Source organism: Pseudopipra pipra, chromosome 3 (assembly GCF_036250125.1).
Source record: "Pseudopipra pipra isolate bDixPip1 chromosome 3, bDixPip1.hap1, whole genome shotgun sequence".
NCBI classification, from domain to species: Eukaryota; Metazoa; Chordata; class Aves; order Passeriformes; family Pipridae; genus Pseudopipra; species Pseudopipra pipra.
In genome coordinates, this window is record NC_087551.1 from 4284450 (window position 1) to 4295910 (window position 11461).

An 11461-nucleotide genomic window follows, 5' to 3' on the forward strand; every position below is an offset into this window, starting at 1 on the left:
AGAGGAAGTCACTCTTTTCTCGGGGACATCAGCTCCCAGCTGGGCTCGCTCACCTTCCGTCTGTCAGACCACAACCCCTTAAACCCTCTCAGCAGCTGAGCCCCTGGGCAGCCCCCAGGGCAGGAGGATCCAGCCCACACCCTTCGAAGGCACTTTCTGCAACATTCTGCAACATTCTGCCACATTGTTGCCACATTGTTTCCACAACAAAATCCATGTTTATCTACCTAAAGCTCCCCTTCCTTCCGGATCTGCTGCCTGAAGAAATGAAAGAGCTCCGTGCTCAAGCTCAGAGCCCAAACCCATAAATGCACAGTTGGAGGGGAAGAAGAGGGAAGAGAGGGAAGAGAGTAATGACAAGGAGGGATCCTTTTTAAGTCTGAATTTCTTCCCTCTTTCAAACTGATGCTTGCAATGTGTAATTTTGAAACATTTTATGTGCAGGAAGTATTTGCAACATATTCTTTTTTAGATACAGAATATCAAGAGCATCACCCACGTTAGTGCCTCTTTGCACAGGAGGCAGAGAAACCAAGGGAATGCAGACAGCTCCAAAAGCAAACTCACCTCAGTACATACAGCCAAAAAAAATTGCTACTAATGGTTCAGTGAGATGCTCCAGCTCAGATGGAACAAGGGAGACCACTCCTGAACAGGAACAGGGTAATGAGGCATTAACAGCAGCAAGAGTGCATTCTCTTTTCTCAGTGTACCCTTTTTCAACTGACAGCACTACAATTAAGTAGCAAAGGGCCCCTGCCTCACTGGGACTGCAACATCACCTTTCTCCAGAAGTACCCAGCAAACCACAGCAGGCAATTACAACTTCTTCTTATTTTTTTTTCTCATTCTATGAAAATAAACTTGAGTTTTCTAGGACACTTAATGAATTTCCCCATAAATTTCCAATTTTCTAATAGAATAATTATTTTTATCGTCACTCAGACAACCACATTCCAAAATATAAATATGTCAAATTAAAAAAATCATTTGTCCTGTGCACAGAGCTCAGCTTCTGGAAGTGCTCGAGGCCAGGCTGGATGGGACCCTGCTCTAGTGCAAGGTGTCCCTGCCCACAGCAGGGGGTTGGAACTGGATGGTCTTTAAAGTCCATCTCGTCTGAGCCACAGCAGGACCCTCCAGTGCAACTGCAGGTCCTGACACTCCAAGGCTGCTTGTGAAATCCACCTTCTACCCGTTAAATCAAAACATAAAGACTACAGAGGGGATCTCCCAATTTTGTGTTTGTAAGAGGAATAAGCTCCTTAAACAGCTCCATTTCCTCTAGGTTATGGACTAACTTCCAATGCCAGCGGCTTTGGATGCAAAGCCAGAGCAACCTGGCTTCAGAGGAACTACTTCACATTTCAGCCTGATGCCTCAGCCTGAATTCACGTTGAGGGGATGAGGCTATCACGTCAACACTCTTGCTTAATGTTTTGAGTCATGTATTATATTACTCACAAGACACAGTAATTGTCTTTCCATCCTTTTCCCCCCTCACTGAGACGAATAACTTCTCTTATGGGGCAGGTTTTCCTAGGTGCTTTTGGTTAGAAACAAATGGGTCACCTTCCCAGAAGGTCATCGAGCAGACAAAAAAAAAGCCCAACCAGAAACCTCCACACACCCCCATGACTTAAAATTATCAAATAAACCTGAAGTGAAAAGAAAAGTTGCAGAGTGCTATTTACTTGTGAAAGGGATGTAGGTGGTCTCGGTCCTGGGGTTTGCAAGTGCCGTCAGAGGAGCATCACTGTGCAAACCTCTGGGTACAGCCACTGGTCCAGACATTCCCTGGGTGCAAATCGTTCCAGCTCCAACAAGGCCCCTCCACTCACTCCCCTGCCGTCCAGTAAATTACGCATAACTTATTATTTTTGTCCCAGCTGATTATTCTGTTTTTAAATAAAAAGAAACCTGAGGGCCTTCTCAGGTGCAGCCTCCACACATGGGATTACAGCAACGAAAAGACAGGGAGCAGCCGGGCTTTGCCTCTGTCCTCAGCTCACTCTGGTGCAGTTCGGTGCCAGAGGGATCAGGAAAAGGCTCCACACTCCAAGCGCGTTGTTGCTCTTCCCTTCCACTGCTGTGATATTAAGCCATCCAAGAAAACGGGGGGAAAAAAGTTCAATTTACACAGAATGCCCCAAGCGCCCATAAGCGGGACACGCCAGTACTCCCGGCACATCCCTTGCTTTTCAAATCGTTTTTCAACTTTACAGCTCGGTGGTATAACAAAAACAGCTGCGCGGAGTTGTTCTGAATCCCTCCCTAACTTGTGCCTCCCTATTTGTGCCTTCCCTTGCTGCTGCAGTTCAGCAGCTCCTCAGCCCCTTCTCCTCATGGCACATCATCGGTTCGCAGGGCACCAGGTGCTGGAGGGGCAGTCTCACAAAATAAACAGCAAATGTTTCAAGAAGTTGCCTTTTATCCCACGTAACTTTTTCTGTAACTTACAAAAAAATAACGCACCGGATCCACGCCGGTCGCGGTTCAGCCCGCCATGTTTTGCGGAGTCCCCCCGCACGTTTTCAGCATGCCCTGCTTGCTCCTGGTGCCTTGTGGGTCTTTCTGCACCTCACTCCAAATTCCCGGTCTCTCTCCCGCCCTTTTTTGGGGAGGGTTTTCCTCACTATTTTCACCTCCGAGGCTGCAGGTAGGTACCAGAGGAAGCAGTTGGGTGGCCCCGCTGAGGCGAGGAGCACCCCAAGATTCCTGCAGGGCTGGCAGCAGGGCTAGGCACAAATTCCCCATAATTTCTTGGAGGGGTGGGGTTTGCGATTTATTTTTTTTTAATATTTGAGGAAAAACTGGCCTTTCCCTGCGCCCTAAGCACCTCCGTTCCAAGCTGCGGACACAAACCCAGCAGCACCAAAGTGGCGGGGAGGGAGCGAAACATGGCCGCCCTCTCTGAGGGGAACCCGCAAACGCCCTCACGGTGAGAGGCTCATGGCTGCCTTGCTGCCCCCGCAACCCTCCCCAGGCACCTTCTCCTCACTCCCAAAGACCTCTCTTCCCCCCCCCCCACCCCGAAACTGCTTCGGATAATTGGAAATAACGGAGAAAATTCCCTCCGGGGCGGGAATGGAGCTGCACCGGCTGCGTTTGCAATCGCACAGGGCTGCCGTGGGGGGAAGGCGGGAAGCGGTTTACCTCAGGGGCTGGAGGTGGCCAGAGGCAGCCCCGAGTACGTCTATCCCAAGTTTTCCCTTTCCAGGGACGTAAAAACTTGATGTGTTGCAGCACCATCTGCTGGTTCCTGTAAGTAGGACACACGGGGATCTCCCAACGGAGTGGGAAGGAGTAGAAAGAGTTTGGGAAGGGGTTTCGCGTGGTTTCTTGCACGTGGGCTTTTCCTGGAGTTGTTTGTTGTTTTTTTTTTTCTTGTAAAGGCGCGAGTTGTCTCTAAATAAGCAGTATAAGAAAAGCCACCTACCCGGAGAAACAGCAGACAAGTTAGCGCCGAGTTTAGGGAATTCTCTGAAGAAGTACAGTAGTCAAAATCCAGGTTTTTCCCTACTCCTCTAAAGCCTGGTCAGTCTGCAGAGCCCCTGGGGGAAGGATTTTCTGATGTGACCAGCTGCTTGTGGGCACTTTGATTTTTTATTTTTTTTCTACGTTTCTAACTCGGGCTGCCTGCCCTTATTTATTTAAGTTTCCATTTCATGCAGCCCCAACCTGCTGCTTTCCGACCCTGTGGTCCCGTGGAGGGGCTCAGCCCGCCCGCCCACAGCCACCATCCCTTTGCTAAGCCCTTGCTGCCTTTACAGTCTTTCCTCATTCCAGCCGGTTTCCTTCCTGGGCTTGATTCATCCCAACAGTGAAGTCATGTTGGTGAACTTTATTGAAAGTTCCTCCTTGCTGTTAATTTACAGCCTGGTGAAGGCAAAAGGAAGAGATTGGGATTTTTTTTTTTTCCCCTCTCAGTGAGTGACTTGAGATAATAAAAATATGAAGAAACACGTTACTTCGAAATTATGTTATGTGGAGGAATGGCACTCACCTCTTTTGCTTCTTTAAAATTCAAGTACAATACTAATTAAACCATGACTAAATAAAACTGGCCCACCCTGTACAGTGTTTGATTTGAAATTAAAAAAAGTTTCCCTCTACAGGGCCCAGCAAATGTCGAAGGTTCAAACAAAGTACGAGGTGCTAACGAACAGAATCTTGACAAACCTTGTTTTCCTGCACAGGGGCTCGGTACATAATGATTTCATTCAGCAGCTACTGTTCAAGCATGGAAAGTGTTGGTAAAGAAATCCCACAGAGATCAGACAACCATTTTCCTAACTTAAGCTTCCCCCTCCACTCTTCCCCCCCCCCTCCCCTTTGCCTTTCGGGCCTCTGCCAGTCATAACATAAATATTCATCAGCTGATATTTGCAGTAGCTGTGAAGTTATGAATGAGGCCAAAGCCTTTCCCTCCTGCCCCATCTGCAAAATGGCAGCTTCTGGTCTTAGCTCATGGTCAAACGACACTTTCCGAAATCCCCGAAGTGCACTTGCAGGCTTTTCAAATTCAGTCGGGTTTTTAATGCGCAAAGCAGAAATGCTGTCTACCTAATATTTACCCTGGGATTACTGGAAAAAAAAATAATATATATATTACTTTGCTATGCTTTAAACTTTGCGATGCTTTGACGTAATAGCCAGAAGTGTTGGCAGCTCAAAATGTTGGTTGGTTTATTTCAGGGGACACGACTGCTGCAGGTTTCCTTTCTGAATCGAATACCAGACACTTGAACCATTTGTTGTGCAGAAAAGAGAAACGGCTTTTATTCTTAATGCTGGTTTCTTAACCACCTGGGTGCTGTCAGAAGGAGCCACATGCACTGGAAAACACTTTTAATAAGACTCCTTTAAGCCTGCCTTAAACCTTGGATCCTGACAAATGGAATCCCCACTGCCTGTCATACGTGTTTTCTCTCCACAGATTAGCGAGGGGCTGCTGCTTTAAAAATGTTCCGTTCTCACAAAGCCTGGAATTATGCTCTCAAACCTACCACGGGTCAGCAGAACAGTGGAGACATCTGATGTAGCCACACCAGCAAAGTCAAAAGCAGACATGTCAAAGAAACAAGGTGACAGTACAGAGCTTTATTGACTTTAATTAAGCAAGGTACCTTTCCAGCCAAAAGAGCTGTAGTGATGGACCCAGATGGGGACCTTAAGCCGAAGCATCACTGGGCCTTAAAGGCTTAAAAATCCTAAATGCCCAGAGGCGTTGGGAAGTCCTGACAAAGAGGCTCAGCACCATTCAGGATCCTTTCAGGACCCTGGAAAAACCTTTTCATAGCTTGGGTTGCACAGATCAATCATGCAAACTATCCTTATCTTGTCTAATTAAGAAATAAAAAAAATATTAACACCAAAACCAAAGGAAAGTGATAGGCTTAGGAAGTTTTAGAGATCTTGCAATCAATCATCTCATTTGATTTTGACCATGAAAAAGCCAGAACTATTTACCCAACAAGCCTCCAATGTTTTTGGCCAAAATGGAGCATATCTTCTCAAAACCCATCTATTTTTCATTTAAATACTACAAAGGACAATTTACCACATCCCTTGGGAACATTCCAACACTAATAACCCTTGCTGCTAAAAAAAAAAAAAAAAGCCCCCACACTTTGCTTTTAATACCAGAGGATCCTGTATGTCTGCTTTGAGATGAAGGAGCCCCAAAATCATGTCACCTCCAAACCAGGACCAAATTACACTACACCCAAAAATCCCCAGTTCTTCCTAGGCTGCTGCCCCTGTTTTTATCAGCTGTTTACATACTATTGTGCTGCCTGAGAGCATCTTCTTGGAAGATCTTTGTGACAGTGGAAGTGAACAGTAATTAATTGCCACACTTCACTGAACACACAAATATTGGGATGAGCTGTTCTGGCCTTTTCCATGATGACCCAGCACCACAGGACGGTCTGACTGCTGCCAGAGCTAAGAACCAAAACAAGAGGGAAAAAATGAATCACAGTGACACCTTCCCACAGCCAGTGAGGCAGCGGGGAACAGAGTGTACGCCAATTCCAAGGAAAAAAGGAAAGAGAAACTTCAAGGAATTTCTCCTTAGGTGTTTTCCCAAGAGGGTGGGAAGGTGAGGCTGAAAAAGACTCTAGAGTAGGACATTCTCTCCTGCATTCCCATATATCAATAGACATAGCAATAAACATATTAATTTTCCTGTATTAATAGCCAAAAAGCTTCTGGTAGAGGCAATACAAATCCTCCAAGGTAAACTCTGCAGTGCACAGATTCTGTCAGAATGGCACAGCTGTGCTGCAATCACAGCTCCAGAGAGCATGGCAGCAGCCACAGTGTTGGCTGGGACACACTTCCATGCTGCAGCCAACATCTCTGCTCATCATAGCACTGAAGATTTCCAAACACCTCAGTAAACAGCAACACAAATTAATAAACGAGCCCAGGGGCTGGATGTGCTCTACAGCTCCTTGTTCTTTGGATGCACTTTACATCCTCTGTAATAACTTGACAATACAACTCCCTTCCATATCAGAGCAATAATGGGAAAAGGATTGAGAATCAAAAGGAATACTTTTTTTATCTTTTTATCTTTATGGTAAAAGGGCCTGCCTGTGATAGATCAAAAGTATGGATTTATGCTTGCTGAGGGGACACGTACACCCAAACCCAACACACTTGAAGCTGATAAAAAGCAGAGCAGGCAGATGGTTGCACTGACTGGGCTGACTGTTCATTAACATGCCAGCGAATTATTTTGGCCCTGTGTGGTTTTGTAATCTGCTCTGCAGCAGTTACAAACCTACACATAACCACTTGCAAGTGACTGTCCATAGACTAACAGGAGAAGACACTGTTAATGATGCACCAGAAGGTCTTCCAAGTCTCTCTGGCACCACTGAATCACCAGAACACAAGCTGGAGCTGGAACTCTCAGAGATGTCTTTTAGGTCTGCTGTACAGCTGGGGCAGTCTTCCAGGCTAACAGGGAGAGCATGAAAAGCAAAAGACTGAATCCAGTTAAGGTAGAGTTTATGGATAAATAACGTGGAAAATGAAGCACAGGGCTCGTAAGATACTTGGCTTGTTTATACATTGAAGTGTGCATGTCATGCACCAGGGCTGTTCATTTTTCTATCCACAAAAGATGGATTGGATGGGGCTCTGAGCAACTTGGTCTAGTGGAAGGTGTCCCTGCCCATGGCAGGGGGCTTGGAACTGGATGAGCTTTCAGGTCCCTTTCAACCCCAACCATTCTGGGGTTCAGCAGCAATTCTGTAACAGGGCAAGTTTGTCTGGGAAACACCAGCAGCATTTAGAAGGTAACTACTTGGCCTTGCCTAATTGCAGTCATCACAACCTCACTGCAGAACTTGCTGCTTTGCTCCAGCTGGGGCCTCAAAATCCCTCATGAAAGCGACAATCAAGCAGCTCACATGACAGTTGCAAGTCCCACAGATTCAAATACTGTGGACTTGATGGGATACACCAAAACTTCCAGTGAAACCAGTGAAAACTTTAGTGTCCCTTGGGAGAGTAGGGAGAGCTGAGCCTGTAGGTTCAGATTCTCAGCTGACATAGGTCAGTACAACTCCACAGATTGCAACAGAGCTGTGCTAGCTCACAGTCTAGCCCTAAACATTTTGTACAAAGATTGTATCAGCATCTAAACAGATGAAGTGGGAAGAATGTTGTGATGGCAGTGGGCTTCTTTGTTGACTCCAAAGCATGACCCATACAGCAGAAATTCTATCATAGCAAGCCCGGGACAGCACTGCTGAGCGAGGAGCGTGCTGGGGGCAAGAGCACTTGAAGGTCTTTGCTAGTCTCCTTTCCAGCTTCCTTACCATAGCTACAGGTGATGTGCAGCCTGGGAAGCAGGGACCTTCAGGAGGCACTTGGTGCTTTCTCTACTGCCCTAAAGTGCTGCTGAAGCACCACAGGCCACTGAAGTCCCAAACATGCAGGTTCCTCTCTCCCATCTGGCAAACCACACTTACTAGGCTTCAACTTTAACCCTGGGTAGGGGGCTCTTGCAAAATGAGAGCAGCTCTTACCTTCTGGCCAAAAGCCCTTTACCAACACCCACACCTCATTTGAAAGAATTTCCCAAGAGCAAAGACCCGAAGGTCCCAGGCCTTTCTCTCATTCCAGGTTCCCTGTGAGATCACACCCAAGGAGTTCACAGTGAAGGCTGATGTGGACACAGCAGCACATGCAGGCTGTGATGAGATGTGATGCCACAACAAGGAGAGGGACACTGGCACACTCAGTCCTGCAGCCATGGATCAGGAGCTGTGGAACAAGCTCACCAGGAGGCAGTAAGGAAAGGAGGTGGATTAGTGCCAACTCACCCTTTATTTGCAGATATATTCAGCTGTGCTTTCCTGAGACTGTGACCGAGTTCCCTTTTCCTAATATAAATTTTTCTAACTCTTTCCAAAAGCTTGCCACTGGAGTTCCTTGTATGAATGTGCTTTTTGGTTTTTCCAGCTTCCTGGGTAGAGACTTAAGCTTGACAAAAGGCATTTGTTTATACCAAATTCAGTAATTTTTGCTGCTCTTAACTACCTGATAGGAAGGCTGCAGATGTGTAACTAACTCCAAAGTCAGTAACAATTTGTATTAAAATTATAATAGATACCCTTCCTACACTCTCCAACCTCTTACCTTTGATAGAACACGTGAGCAGACCCAGAGGAAGCTTAGGTATGAGAGATGATCCTGCTGTTTGAATTCCCACCTCTGATGAGCATTAAGGTCTTACCTGTTAAGAAAACTGTTTCTCTCACATCCATGCAAGATTTCTGGGTCCTGTTACCTGTTTCTGGGTAACAGTACATGCTGAACTAACTTACTGACCATACCAAGTAGAAATATGTAAAATACCCATCCTGAAAATGTGTAACAGCTCAATTTATGCATATTTATGTTACCTTATTGCAGGATCTTCACACCTTCCTATGAAGTCTTTGTGACTGTTCTTGAAAATTAAACAAAGCTCACATGAAATAAACCTAATGGTGAATACTTGGTCTGCAGGAACCCTTTCAATGAAAACAATGTTTTAAATCCACTACTTTCAGTCCTCCTGACAGGAAAACCTGATTAAACACAGTATAGAGAATTAAAGGGGTTAGTATACTACTAAAGGGACTTGGGAGGGAAGAGAACTAAAATCATGTTATGCTACTGGATTTTAGAAAACCAGCAAGAAATAAGGGGTCTTCCATTCCCATACTGGAAAACCACCACGACCAGGTTTTGCTTGGCAAAGTGGCAGAGCATAAGGTATAATCTCACTTGTACAAGGAGCTTCACCTTCTGCAAGTTAAAATGCCCAGGTTAAAGGCTCTGCTGTGGCCCAGCTCTGCCTCTGCCCTGTGGTTCACCTGTGGACCTTCCCCATGGTTATTGAGTATTTGTGATACGTGTTGTGCACCCCAGAGTTACCTCCCTTATGGAGAACAGCAAATTCAGGTAGTGAAAGGGAAAGTTAAGGGACTTAGCTGAGGGACTCAGTTTGTTTCTACCCCCACTTTAGAGAGACTTTCTCTTCCTGTGCCTGTCAATTGACCCTTCTGACTGTTGAGCAGAGGCTGCTGCCTGCAGAAAACCATCTCTGCAGAGCACAGGGCTGCCTTGACCTTGGCTGGCACTTACAGCTGCTGCTGTCATAAAACAACAACATTAATCACTGCCAGGCTGGTCATAGGAGCATCTCCCCCTTGGCTGAATAAACCAGCTGTGTGCATCTCCCAGCCTTCCACAGCAGGAAGGTGCCTCCAGTGCAGCTGATTGGGGTGGGGTTAATGACCTGAGCTCCCTGCAGGACTGGGACACAGGAGAGGGACTGATGTTCTCAGGGCATTCCTGAGACACGGTTCATCCTGCCCATCTGAAACGATGACTTAGGAGCTGTAAATCCCTAAGGAGGAATCATATCTTCCAAGTTCAGCTGGGACAGCCTGTGGGTGCCCCTTCCAGAGCTCCAGGCCCTGGAATAACACAGGGCTGGCCCCTCTGGGGCGTTCTTATGTTGGCACAACCTACCTATGCAAAGGAGGAAGCTGAACTCCAACACAAAAGGCATTTTGCATCTGGAGGACATGTTCTCAAAGCAGCAAAACATCTTTGTTATGAGTGTAACATATGTGGTACTCTCCCTCTGTTTGGCAGGAGATAAGAAAAACAGAAGCAAGGCAAAAATGAAAACAAAATGGAGCATATAGGGCATCATGAAACAATTACAGCGCTGCCTCTCATTAGGGTCTCAATCTGGGCTTGCCAGTCTTGTTTTAAAAACAGTTTTGTTCAACACCCAGTGACAGAGTTTAAAAGCTGACGTATCTTGCTGTATTGTGGGCCACAGCCACAGCTGGTGTAAATCAGCACAAACTAATGAAGTCAATGGAGCTTCTCTGATTTACACGAGCTGAGGTTATGGCTCAATAAGGTTAGGCTTGCTTTCTAGGAGCGTTCAAGGAAGCCAACTTCTGTGTGTCCTGTGATGAAGTGGTTATTTATAATGGTCTTCAGTGTGGTTTGGAGCCAAATTTCCACATCAAAAGTAGCTTTATAAGAGATATCCTTACAGTGAGGTTCAGTGCAAAATCATGACTTCAGAAGCCAGCTTTCCTCGTGCTCTCAAGTATTTGATTTCAGCCTGAAAACCATTTGAGAAGCCAAGAAAAGCAGAGCCATTCCTGCCTACTTCCCCAGCTCTGCTTCATCTTTGAGTCTCCTGCATATCCAACAGGCCCCGACCTACACTGCCCATTTATCAAAGCCAGTTACTCTAAGTGTCTGTTTATTTATCTTCAGAAATTCCCAGGAAGACAGACAAGTTTCATGCTTAACCTGAAAAATTGGGGGTGGAGGTGGAGCTCTTACCAGTTCCAGAGCTGTTTGTTTGACTTGGCCACCGGTAAAAATAAAACACAATAACGTGGCCCAGAGTCACAGCGAGAGGTGGAGGTCACAAGAAAACAGATCATGTCTTTCACAGCTCTTCAGCTCCACTGCACTGAATTATGACTCCTATTATTTACTTACTGGATTCTCCACCCTGTGTGCAGGCTCCAAGCATTCAAAAAGCAGCAGGTCTCTGCTTCAAAGGGCTAACAGGCAAGTGAGAGGGTAAAATCTGTCCTGAAGCTTTCTATCTGAGAGGTCAACGTTCTCACAGCCCTCACTGACTTCTGCCATCTTCTGCTCAGCCACCTTTGTGCTCTCCTCTGCTCAAGGAAACAGCATCTCATGGCAAATGCATTCCCCTCGCAGCCAAACCTGCTCTCTGGGCACAAACCACCCATGTGTTGCAGCTCAAGGTGCTTTGGAGAAGTTCATTAGTTTTTCTGAGGAGGCCCCTGCTCCCTGCATGTCCAGCCTTGGTGTGACCTACCAGATGTCCAGACAACATCACGGGCTCTTTCACTGACCTTGGCACTTTGAAACAGGCTGATTCCTT

The 11461-nt window shown here is 46.3% G+C and overlaps 1 long non-coding RNA gene across 3 annotated transcripts; it reads left to right on the forward strand.

Annotated features, from left to right (window-relative positions):
* Positions 1-2329: 2329 nt before the first annotated feature.
* Positions 2330-9021, forward strand: LOC135410760 (uncharacterized). 3 transcript variants are annotated; one of them, XR_010428864.1, is made up of 4 exons: positions 2330-2659; positions 3221-3264; positions 4940-5087; positions 8146-9021. It is a non-coding gene; the product is annotated as an uncharacterized LOC135410760 (long non-coding RNA). The 3 variants fall into 3 exon arrangements; XR_010428863.1 differs by lacking the exon at positions 3221-3264 and having other exon boundaries at positions 2337-2659; XR_010428862.1 differs by lacking the exon at positions 2330-2659 and having other exon boundaries at positions 2695-3264.
* The last annotated feature ends 2440 nt before the right edge of the window (positions 9022-11461 follow it).